General features: G+C 32.5%; 1 pseudogene; it reads left to right on the top strand.

Moving 5' to 3' along the window:
* The window catches only part of LOC128185413 (uncharacterized), a 52,054-nt pseudogene that overhangs the window by 19,222 nt on the left and 19,901 nt on the right, over positions 1-12,931 (top strand).

The raw sequence follows: 12,931 nt of genomic DNA, 5'->3' as shown, positions 1-12,931 counted from the left end.
GTTTTGTACTATACATTGACAGCTTCATTAAAATCCTAAATAATATGTAAATTATAAAAAAAAAACACAATATTTTAATGTGTTTGCCTTGATAGTAAAACATCTACACACTAACATGATAATAAAATCATGTTTTTCTTTGCATGCGTAAGAATATTAACCGGAAGTACAATTCGCCTTCTAATAAAGAGTAAAGTTTATTACGCCTTGCTATTTTGGAAATCGACAATGTCTATTGCATGTACCGTAATGCATTCGCATTACATTAAGAGAGCTGTCAAATGTACCTATCGTCAAAACACCTGCATGGATTATGCTGCTTATGATATTTATGCACTTATCACTTGACTACTGAATTTGAGCCATAGGTTTTGGATGTTTAAGGAGGTTTAGTTTTTTAAAAGCGGTTATATTGTTTGGAACAGGTGCCTTTTGGTGATTATATTTAATTTATTATCGCATTTATGATGAAATAATCACAATAACAAACTGTCAACTATCTCAAAAATCCATAAAACGAAATACCAATTCAAAGCAGAGCAAAACGGATAACTAAAGAAGATAGAGGTAGAATCAGGTGCCTAGGAGGAGTGAAAATCCTCTGCTGACAGGTCATACCCGCTGTGTATTTTTTGTCTTAATCGGGAAATAACGGGAAAGTCAGTCGACAATCAGGTGATTAATTATGGTCTAACAATTAGTATGATAAACGTCAGTCAGCATGCGACCCAGTGAAAGATTGTATTTGCTGACAAGGTCGTTGTATCGACCATAGAACTTACTAAAATAAAAACTTAGATTAAACGAGACTGTTGATAGTCCTGTTTTATCAACTTGTTTCTCAGTAGCTTGCCTCGCCTTATTTAGAAACTGTTCATACGAAGAGAATGCCCAACTTGGTTAATTGATTCATCTTGAGATACTTTTGCACTTGACAGGGATAAATGCTTATTTGAGCCAAAGATTTGGTATGTTGGTAGAGTTTGAAGTTTTTTGAGCAGATGGTTCCCTTTAATTTTATGTCCATATCTAAATTATTACGATTCTGTCTTTAACAAACGTGAATTGATGCTGTTCCTTGCTATCCTTATACAGTTGGCTGACTTTGATGCTGAATCAGAGCCAAATGTTTGATAATGATCCCAACTTATTCAAACTGCATGGTTGATTTAAATATTTTTCGAAGTACAGAGCTATACTCTGTCCCAAGATATTTTGGATTCACGTTTGGCTTAATTGTTTGATATTTATAAATACCTCAGGATCCAAACGATGTTCATTCAAAAGTATGAAAAATTTCCAAGATTTCTCAGTCAAAACGCCCCTGTTAGCTTATCAGGTTTTAATACAATGCTAAAAAATGTTATGTCTACGGAGATTTTGCATTGCAGCAAGCCCGGATGATAACGTTGAAATATTGCGCGATGTATTCCGAGTGTATTCCGAATGGAGAAAAGATGTAAACATTCCCCATTATAAATCTCCGTAAGGAATCTGTTTTCGTTCCTGTGAATTTTTCCGAGTGAAAGATGATAATGTGTCAATGAAATTATCTTGGAAAATATCCCTTTCAACTATTTCAATTGCACTTCTTTTACAGGTAAGTGTATTTTTATTAAAAATCGTCCAAACGTGAATCCAAAATATCTTGGGACAGAGTATAGCTTCAGACACTTATTTTGATAATCCAGATGCTTAGTGTTTTTGAGCGGTTTGAAAAATGTAAGATAATGTTTGTTTAACCAATACGACTTTCATGATTCATGAAACTATGAACCTAAAACAGAAAACTAATTTTAGATACAGAGCCTGGAACACTGTTCCGGATACTTATGTTATATAATTGTTCAGGTGTCTTTTTGAACCCTCTTAAGATGCAGTTTTATAAAAATCCGCATTTACCATATAATAGATCATTGCCTAAAGAGTATACAACCACTTTTGTTTTAGTGTGCCACACCTTAAACATGAGATATTTATCTTTAAAAATTAAAATCTAATAGGAATATAATAATTCCCATAGGAGATATAATTTTCTTACGGGAAATATAGAAAAATCGTGCTTGGTTTTCTATAAATCCTAAAAAATTTTTATCTCCTATAGGAGAATTTTTAATAGGTAAATAAGACAGACAGGTAGTTTATCTATCGGAAATTAAGATTTCCTTTCGGATTTTAAAATATTACGGAAGGTTTGTTAAAGTATTATAAGAATTATAATTTCTATGCGAATTTCTTTAATTTCGATAAGAAATTCGAAATACCCTATAGACGATTTGTTTTTCCTATTAGAAACATAATTTTTCCAAAGAATTCTATTTCTCAAAGGTAAATATCTCACCTGACAAGTGAGAGGCATCTATATTAGGCCATTCCAAGTTTTTTCTTTGTTTAGCGTCCGCAGAAAGGTTTGGATTTGAGATGTAAAAATTAAAAAAAAAACACAATTGTTGTTCATAAAAAAAATTAAATCACTTTTTCATATGTCAGGCTCAGGATCGCATTTTAAATCTGGATCAGAAACCAAATATAACAACATTCAAAATGGAAATCATATAGTAGGCATTTGTTATTTTTGTAGTATTGATACAAAATGAAGAAAATACTTCAACAAATATAACAAATTTTATTTTGATGAACTTTTAAAGTTGTGGGGTTTTTTTTTCTTCTAAGATTTGGGTTATTTCTGATAGAAAGATAGGTTTTTGAGTTTTGGGTGGACGCTAAACGAAGAAAAAACTTGCAATGGCCTTTGAAGTAGTTTTAAACTTTTTAATCAATGGTCTATCATTACATATTTCAATTTTTCGATAAAGTTACCTTAGACGTTTGCAAAAATACCATCTTGGCACTGGCTTAAATATTCGACTAAGTGTTCTGGTCTCTAGAGCTATTACTAAGGATCCTAAAAAATCTAATTATACTTCGCTCAAACTTTATTGATGTATGCGTTTAAAAATGTTTTCAGAGTGCACATAAGTTTGGACTAAGTCAACTCGATTTTAATTAGTTTGTAGCTCACCTCAACCGATGGTTTAAGTGAGCTTTTCTGATCAACTGTTGTCCGTCGTCCATCTGCCCGTCTGTAATTTTTTCACATTTTTGACTTCTCTAAAATCAATTGGCCAGATTCAACCAAACTTGGTAAAAAGCTTTCTTATATAAGGGCATTCTGAATCATTAAAATAAAGGACGCAGCCCGTTTAAAATGAGAGATAATTGCGAAACGGTGAAAATAGGGTACATGTCTTAAAAAGAACCTTCTCAAGAACCACAGAACCAAAAATGCTAATATTTACACCAAAGATTTAAATATAGTGAAGATTATTCATTGTTAAAATGTAAATTGTAAATCGTAACCCCCTGACAAAAACTGGGGCCTCAAGGGATGTTCAAAGAATACCATAGAAATATATAAGGAAAATGTTTTAAAATCTTCTATTCAAGAACTACAATGCTACAATATGTGAGATACTATGCTAGCATCCTCAAATAAAGTAGATTCTCAATTGCTAAACTCATCACCCCCGGACTAATACTGAGGCACGAGAGAGGTGTAAAGTTTGACACAGAAATAGATAGGGAGAATGTTTAAAAATGTGAGATTACTGTACAAGCATCCTCAAACAATGTAGATTTAAATTTGTTAAAACCCTGAACCCCCCCCCCCCCCCCATCATACTGATTCCCCAGGAGGGGTTCAAAGTCTAACATAGAAATATATATTGAACATGTTTAAAACTCTGCTTCTCAAGAACTACAATGCTATAACATGCAAGACTTAAAATGGCGTGGAAGCAATGCTATAACATGCAAGACTTAAAATGGCGTGGAAGCATCCTCAGGGTAGTGTAGACTAAGTTTTGTTACAATCATGATCCCTGGGGTGTGGGAATAGATTTTCTTTTTACATAGAAATAAATTTAAATATTTTATTCAAGAGCTGAAACAACCAAGAAGCTCAACGTCTTACAACAGAATACACTGTATGTCCAGGTATTTTTATTTTGAAACCGCAGAGATTTTTATTTTGAGTTATATGGTTATTGTTAATCAGTTGAGCGTTGTAACCCCTTGGCCTCTTGTGGTTTATTGCATAGCAGAATCTTTTGAACAAAATACAAGATCCCTTATAAAAGAATAAATTTCCTGCAAATATATTTAAAAGGTAAAGATATTTTTTTTAAAATTGAAAAAAGAACTTGACGGCTGCGCAATGCTGTTCTTGTTTTAATCAGACATAGCAATTCTCACAATATGGCTTAAGTATACATTGCTGATTTCATGATCTTATCAGAAAACTTTTTCATCGAGAAACAGCTTATTAGGTTAGCTTTAAAATCATCTTGGCTTTTAAAATATTTCTTATTGAGCTAAACACGGTTAGAATAATTGTTAATCATTTTGAAAATCCTGAGGTATTTCTACAAAACCCTGCAGATTTTTATTTAGGTGTCTCCATATCGACTAATCAACGCAATTTCAAATAAGAACTTTTTAAAGGTGCGTTCACTTGGTCCAAATATTACGCACTTTAGAATGTTGTTTTTAAAGGGGTTTTTCATAACATTTTCGTAACATTACATACCATTGTAACAATCGAATGAAATGAAATTGTAAAAAATGTATATTTATTTACGATATAGTAACATGTGATACTATTGTTTACTGTCACATATGACACAATGTATTTCATATCATTTTATACAATATAAATATATAAAGTAGCTTAATGTCATTTTGCATTATAGGATTGATATTAAATTAAAATATGATGTAAAAAATTATATGAAACCAATCATGATATTATAAAAATTCTGAAATTAACATAATCTAAATGAAAAAAGTGGGATCAAATATATCAAAATGTATTATATTATATTATGTTATGTTATGTTATGTTATATTATATCATATTATAAATTACATGTATCAAATCATGATATAGATCAAATCAAACTATTATTTTCTTATATGACGATAATAGTTGTCTCATATGAGCGATGCTTCGTCTCGCTGAGCTTTGTAATTTTTTATAAATTATGTGGGGTTTTTTTACTTCAGACTGCTTCAAAACACCGGCTTCGTGTTGGATCCAGTATAACTTCACCTACGACAACACTTGGGACGGATGTACCGGGGGGACTCGTTATGTCCGGAGAACTCAGTATCCTTCCGCCCCGTATGTGGGCGTGGTCCTATGCAGCCCCACCAGGTAATTGAACAATCAGCAATCAGTATAATTTAGACATTTAGTTTTACCATCAGCGAGCGCAGCATTGCAAGCTCGAACGAAAGCATCCAGCTGAAGAGAAAAAATTTCCTGTACATTTACACTGACCCTACGAATTCTTAAGTTGTTACATATAATGTGATAAAGGGTCAAAGTTTCTTTGTAAACTGTATCTTGCTTTTAAATACTCAAAAAAGTGCTTGACTGGTATTTTAACTGTGTTTGAAATGCTTTTCCTATCGTTGATTTTACTCCGCTGGAGGGTTGATTGAATATTGAGGGCAACGGCCAATTATCATCATGTTATATATACATCTGTTCATGCAGATAGACAAACAGAAATAGGACTACTGAAAAACAAAGAAATTATATGACTTACTCTACGCATTGTATATCGTTAATTATACAGAGCGCAGCGAGTGGGGGCGAAGCGAGGCCTAATACAGTACCACGTATATACATGTACTTGAAAAAAAAGTGGAATTGAAAGTTGGATTAGAGGTACTAGAAGAGAGGCTAAAAACTTGTTTTCCAGCCCCTTGGCGTAGCAATATTGGCAGCCATTTTGTTCGACAAAGTTCACTCGTCGGTAGCCGAGTGGTTAAGGTGCAGGACTCATGACCGAAAGGTTGTGGGTTCGAATCCTGGCCGCGGCAGGTCGACGTTGTGTCCTTGGGAAAGACACTTTACATGTATTTCCTCACTCCTCCCCAGTGTAAAATGGGTACCTGGCTATAGACAGTGAAAGATATTGTCAGAATGTAAGCGTCTGAGCGCCTTAACGGCTGCTGCACTGAGAAGGCTCTGGAATGCTTTAAGATCTGCTGGGGTAATAATTGTAAAAGCGCTTTGAGAAATGCATCAGCAATTTAAAAGCGTTATAAATAAACTTGCAATTAATTATTATTAATTAAAATACCGGCACTCGTTGATGTTTATTGCCCCTAAATTGGATTAATAATTTTCAAAGGTTTTAATCGAAAGTAATTCGGTAAATGATTGACTATGTAAACCAGGTAAGTTTCAACAGTGCTTAAATAAATAAAAACAGGACTATTCCCTGTCCCAGGTTACTGTTTCTGTAACTTTTTGAAAAACATTTAACAAAGTACACATACATTTCAAAATGAAAACATTTAAAATCGATGTTTAAAAAATCGTAAATTCCTTCATTGATACTTCATTTATTTGTACCCAAAGCAATTAACATGAACGATAACAAAATTCTTACGGATATTTATGATAGATATCTTTTCTCCATTCAAAAATACTTGGGACACCTCGCATAATTTCAAGTTATCATCCAGGTACTTTTCATGTCGTTTGCAATACAAAATCGCCGTAAACATCTTTATTTTTTGTAATGTAGCAAAACCTGCCGCGGGGCATTTCCAAATAAATATTTCTGGACTATTTTATTCTAGCAGATAAACGTAGTTTAGGTACAAATAGATTAATGAATTGATTTTTTAAATATTATGCAAAATGTGGTGGAAACAGAAACTTTCGACGGAGTATTACTTTACGTATGTCTTATTAAATTATTTAATGGAAAATAAAAACATTAACATCAAAGAACCGGACTTTTTCCACAAAATTTACGATCAGTTTTATCACAATCAAGGTAAAAAAAAAAATCTGCAATCTTCACATAAGTACTGCACATGTACCAAAATATAAGGTCGATCTCCATAGATAACATTAAAAAGCAGCACGGTTTGAACAATTGGCTTGGTATTATAGCCTTGGGACCCTTTTTTACTTCGACTCACTGTCCGTCGCTTGCTGAAAATGAGGTCGCTGGCGTCAAACATCGCTTTCAGTCGAATTTAAAATAAGATGGGGCAGTTTAGGGTATATAAACCGTGAAACGGTTTATAAAAAGAGCGTAAACTGTTCAAACCTATTTTATATCACGTATAAAATGGGTAAATATTGAATTTATTCCTTATTTTTTTGCTATTAGTTGTACATTAAAACGTTCCTTTGACCTTAAAATGTGAATAATACATCATCACAAAATGGATGACCTCTACGTCATTTCGTATTATTAAAAGGATTCTATCGGGGGCAACATGTTACTTTCTCATTAGACGATCGCGAGTGGCGAAAGTGTCGGGCATGTGATCCGTACACCCCGAGTTAAAATCCCGCATGGGTTTACTTACTGATCAGAACTGAATTTTTTAGATATTTATTTTCATCCCCAAACTGCATTTTTTCGCTTATTTAGCAAACTGATATGTACAGTTTATAAATCATTATATTTTTCATTACCAAATAGTTTCTGTAAATTTGAGTACCTTTTCTCAAGTGTGTAATTCAATCTTGAGTGACTTTGTCGCATAGATCCTCAACTCCGTCACTTTCGGGAAATTCCTCGGCGTTTGAAATCAAGTGTGAATATGACTTCATTTTTGGCATGTCAAAAATCTTCAATCAAATGTCAACAATTTACAACGGTTAAATTTAAGAATGTGTTCAAACATAACAATATTACGTACACCTTGTTTATTTTATACACCATTAATTGCGTGAAATCAACTAACACCGTTTCACGTGTGCACTAAAATATCAATTATTCTGACATGCGGGCCCATTCGATCATTTACGGTAGTAAGTCATATTTGGAAAGGTCAAAATGAAATATTTCACATTTAATCCATCTTTATTAAGGTTATGAATACAATTTTTCAGTCCGCAATAGCGTTTATGCACTACAGTTGATGCTAACGTCAAACCGCTCACGTCGTATTTTTTGTTATTTATTTAGCGTATATATATTTATAAGATATGCTGCTATCTAGAATAATGTTATGCTACATTTACAAAACATAGTGTAATAAATAAATAATATAACCATTTATATTCATTAATGATATTAAATATTTGAAATATGTTAGTACAGAAATTAAACGGCATCCATACATTCTTAAAGGGGCATGGTCACGATTTTGGTCAAATTTCATATTTCTATTTTTAGTGTTTATAAAACTTTAAAAATGCATTTCTAATGATAAACCAAAATTTGAATGTCAGTTGCAGAGGTATAAACAAAATACAGAGCTCATAATTCTTTATCATGTAAACAAGGCTCATGCCCCGTTTTCGTTTACATTGGTTCAATATACCGGTAAACTTTTTTTCAAGCTTAATTCTATCTGTTCTAATTTCTTCTATAGCGTTTATTACTTTTATTTTGGGTCTTAAACTGGAATTTTCACTTCTATTTTTAAAACGTAAACAAAGCTTTGTTTACATGACAAAGAATTGTATGACCTGTATCTCTCTTATAAGATGACGACTGACACTCAAATTTTGGTTGACCTTTACAAATGACTCACTGAAGCACTGTTAAACATTCAAAACTGAAAAATAATTTCTGACCAAATCGTGACCATGTCCCTTTAAAAGGTCATTGTGATCGTTTTTACAAGAACCCATTTTTAAAAAATTTCATTTCGATGAAATTAAATACAATTTAATTTGTATGCACCAATTTTACTTATTATAACTTGGCCTAGATACGAATTGAGTTTAAACTAAATTGTAAATGTGTCTTCCCTGGCATATCATAGAACATGTGGGTGACGGAGTTAGGTTCATAAGTTGTAAGCACGTGTTATAACGTCGTATTCAGGGGGCTTATTTAAATAATGATAAAAAATGTTAATATTTTCATAAATTATAAAGTTTTAAGTTATATTTAGTGATTACAAATGATTAAAACCACACAAAATGGTTTACAGAAAAACGCGGAATGTTTTCTGCTTATGGTGACGGAGTTTGTTTGGGTACATGTACTCGGGGATAAATTGTACATCGTTCAAACACAACATCAACTGGTGAATTAATACTTTTTTGACGTAAGACTTACTGTGACGTAGGTTTTTGTTTTTTAAATAAAAAAATAAAATGATTTTATTCAGCAAATCAGAAAGCGCGTTACAAACAAATTTAAAATATTTTTTCGTGAAATATATATTTTTTAATGGTAAAGAAATGAGAGTTTACGGACTTTTGATATAACGTAACGACATGGACTACACTAAAAGAAACGAGGAAAATCGAATTCCGGCGGTGAATAGTTTCTATGACTGTTCACCATGGGCAGATATCAACGGAAACTATTTCACAGTTAGATAGAATAGCATATTTATTTGTTGTAATTTTACAAAGAAAATATGTAAAAATGTATAACAAACTGATCTATTACATACATTTGACGTCACAATGTGGACTGAGTATGCGATGACTACGTTGATTAGTTTTGTTTTGGCTTATTTTGACTAAAGTTTGTCACAAGTTATTGTTTGATTAATTTATGACGAATGTTTATGAAAAGACAATTAATACTTGTGAAAGAATGACAATTGAAATCGATGAGTGGGGAAAAAATCCACGACTTTTTTCATTTACACATTATCATATTTCACTCTTAAAAAGTTCACAAGAACGAAAACAGATTTGGAATAAGAAATGTTGACATCGTTTATCTATTTTAAAGTCATTCGAAATACCTGTCTGTTGAAGTTTTAAATCCCCGAAGATTTTTTTATTTTTAGCTGGGAACGGAAACATGACAAGCTAAAGAAAGGAGATTTGAAATGGAAAAAAATTGGGATATTCATACATGTTATTTCTACCGTGTTAGTCTACCGCTTTTTAACTCATTCTCCCTCCGACGCCTACGGGGTGAATAACAAGTTTTCAAAGAAGCCACTTCTAATGATTACGTTAGTTACAAGACATGTCTATATTTTTTTTGCCAGGGAGGAAGCCTTGCAATTCCACACGTGGCTTTAACAATGACTAAATATTAACAGTAAACTAGACTTGCTGTTTATATTATTGCAACATTGCATGATTTGTGATAAGCAAGTAACAATTGTTTTTGTTACTGAAAAAGAAGATACGATTTCCTACTAGCTCTTATTTCTCTTATGTGTTAGAAAAATTAAAAAAAAACTAATCATTTTGAAGGCAAATGTATGCAAACCTTTTTATTGCATGTGTTGATATTACTAAATTTCCAAAAAAAAATATATTTTAAATATCGTTATTTATTAATCAGAAACCCTTATTAGTATATAAAAAATTGTGCTTTGAAATATGCACGAAAAAGGCCGCGCACACAACTACCGCTTTTTGGTTCTAAATCTACCTCATTTTGACCACTGGAGGTAAACATATATGGATTTCTTCATATTATTTAATGAACAGCAACATAGACCTTGAGGTATTTATGAATAATATGAAGTATTAGAAACTGTGCTGTATAGATTTATGGGACAGAATATAGGCAGGCGGATCCTTTTGTTTGGTTTTCAAGAATCTTATTCTAACTGTACTGTTTAAACCAAAATAAAAAATTGCACTCGGCGCAACGATAACTGTTTGCTGCACCAGATAACAGATTTCTATTTTCTGTAAGTAGATGTTAACTTGGGAGCACTTTTTTGGAGGAGACTTTATAATCTCAAAATTTTTATGGCCGTATCATACAGATTCTAACATCCAAAGAATTTTGCAAAATTATATGGCTTACTGTATGTTATATAAATGGTTTCTTGTAATGAATTATTTTTTCCGCAAGCTGGCAAATAACAACATTTCTGTGTGGCTTGACGCAGATTCAGCACATTCGTTGGTGTTTTTATAAACTTCTTGTAGCTACTTTTTTCATTACTCAGGCACTACTCAAAATTTACTTTAAAATTCTCAAGGATAGAGTCCAGTTTTTGCACGCTTTATTTTACGTGCTATTAAAAAGCTTTTTTAACTTTCATTGTAAATTAACTGCCTTTCTTCCGAAACATGACATGTATTAGTGGTCTCGTATATCTACGTGTATTCTGTATCGAATCATTGATGAAGGGACTAGTAAGTAAACATTAGAAAATTTTAAAGACTAAATCTAACATTATTTTTCAGGTACAAGATAGTTTTGGGATCCGCTTTTACCGATAAATTCCTCAGCGTTGGTGATGGTAATGGTTCAGGGGCGGATCACTGTGAACTTGTAGGCGGATACCAAACTGAGGCTATAATGGCAAATGATTATACAACAGCTCCAACTGTTAAGGGTACTTTGAGACAGGATTTTTTTTTTAAATGTATAAAAGGGAATTCATTGCAAAAATGATAATATGATATGTCTTTGAAGCGGAATACTTTTATTTTCTTTAGGATATAAACGTTCTAACTGGGGTGAACCTTTCACGGTTGGAACGATTGGTAAAGCGACGTCTTATAAGTGCAATTCATGGCACGAATGTGGAATTACTATTCCAACACAGCCAGAACCTCGTAAGCCAAAATAAAATATTTAAATTAGATCGTTGGAACATCAGACATATGGAACATTGTATAGAAATTAATTTAATCTTATCCACCTTTTAGCCTGTTTCAACACTTCGACATCGTGCTGGAATGAGTATAGCTTTGTCCATGATACTGCGTGGAACGGATGTACAGGCGGGAAGAGATACGTCATGAAGACCAAATATACTTCCGCTCCTATTGTCGGAGTAGAACTTTGCAATTCAACAAGGTAAACTATTGAAAGCAATGCTAGGGATTCTATCTTATTTTGTTATCTTTTTGCTTTTTCTTGTTTTTCTTTTGTTTTATTAGTTATTGTTTAATGTATTTTTTTGTTTGTCTTTTTTTCTCTAATTGTATTCTGTAGATTCCACATTTTACGCGAGAACTTAATTCCGCGATTCAACGATTCTCCATCAAATCGCGAGAACATGAAATCGCGAATGCCGAAATTTTATCATAGTTTCATGTAGTTTACATATGTCGGAATATTTAAAGCGAGATTTTAAAATTCGCGAGACGAGCTTCTCGCGATTTTACGCTGATATAAATTCCACGCGTTTAATTAGGAATTTACAGTAACGATATGTTAAAAGCATTTACCTCACCATTATAGGCTTATACCGTTAGTTTTTTAACAAGAGATATTACCTGTTCCAATTTCTAAAAAAAATATGGTTACATTATTTTTCAAAGTAAACTCAAAGGTAACGTTTATAAGTGTTATTGTGACTAAAAAAACAGGTTACTTTTAAAGAAATCGAAATTAATGAGAATAGAGCTCGTGTAACATAAATAAGATTACATACATTACAACTGTAATTATCATATTACACGTATGTATCATTATATAAATACGGCCTATTATAAGGGAAGGTACAGTTTCATATCTCTTGAAATGAATATCGTATATTTACATCTTGGATAATTTTTCCCTTTTAAAATAAAATGGCAGGTACCAGATTTTTCTTGGAGGAAATTTAACAGATAAATTTCTTAATATTGGTGATGGTGAGGGCACGGCGGGGGCTGACCACTGTGAATTGGTTGGGGGACAAGAGATGGATGCAGTTCTCCCTGGGACCTACGTAAACGCACCTGCACTGACAGGTAAACTATGCTTGAGCCAGACAAAAGGGATTGCAGTATAGTATTATATCTTTACGGTTGGCTACTAGATTTCTGTCCTGTAAACAACCAATTATTTTAAAACGTATCTATAAAAGCATATAGAAATTTATATACATACGAAAACCAATTCCGTTTTCACAATGATTTGATTTCATATCCGTCAATTGGCAGTTATACTAGTAGTAGTATTTGAACAACCTAAACTTATTATGAGTGGTAAAATTTGTACAGGTTTATACTGTA

This window comes from Crassostrea angulata, chromosome 5, assembly GCF_025612915.1.
Source record: "Crassostrea angulata isolate pt1a10 chromosome 5, ASM2561291v2, whole genome shotgun sequence".
Taxonomy (NCBI): domain Eukaryota; kingdom Metazoa; phylum Mollusca; class Bivalvia; order Ostreida; family Ostreidae; genus Magallana; species Magallana angulata.
The sequence above is the reverse complement of the archived record's forward strand: the minus strand, read 5'-3'. Positions and strand labels throughout refer to the sequence as shown.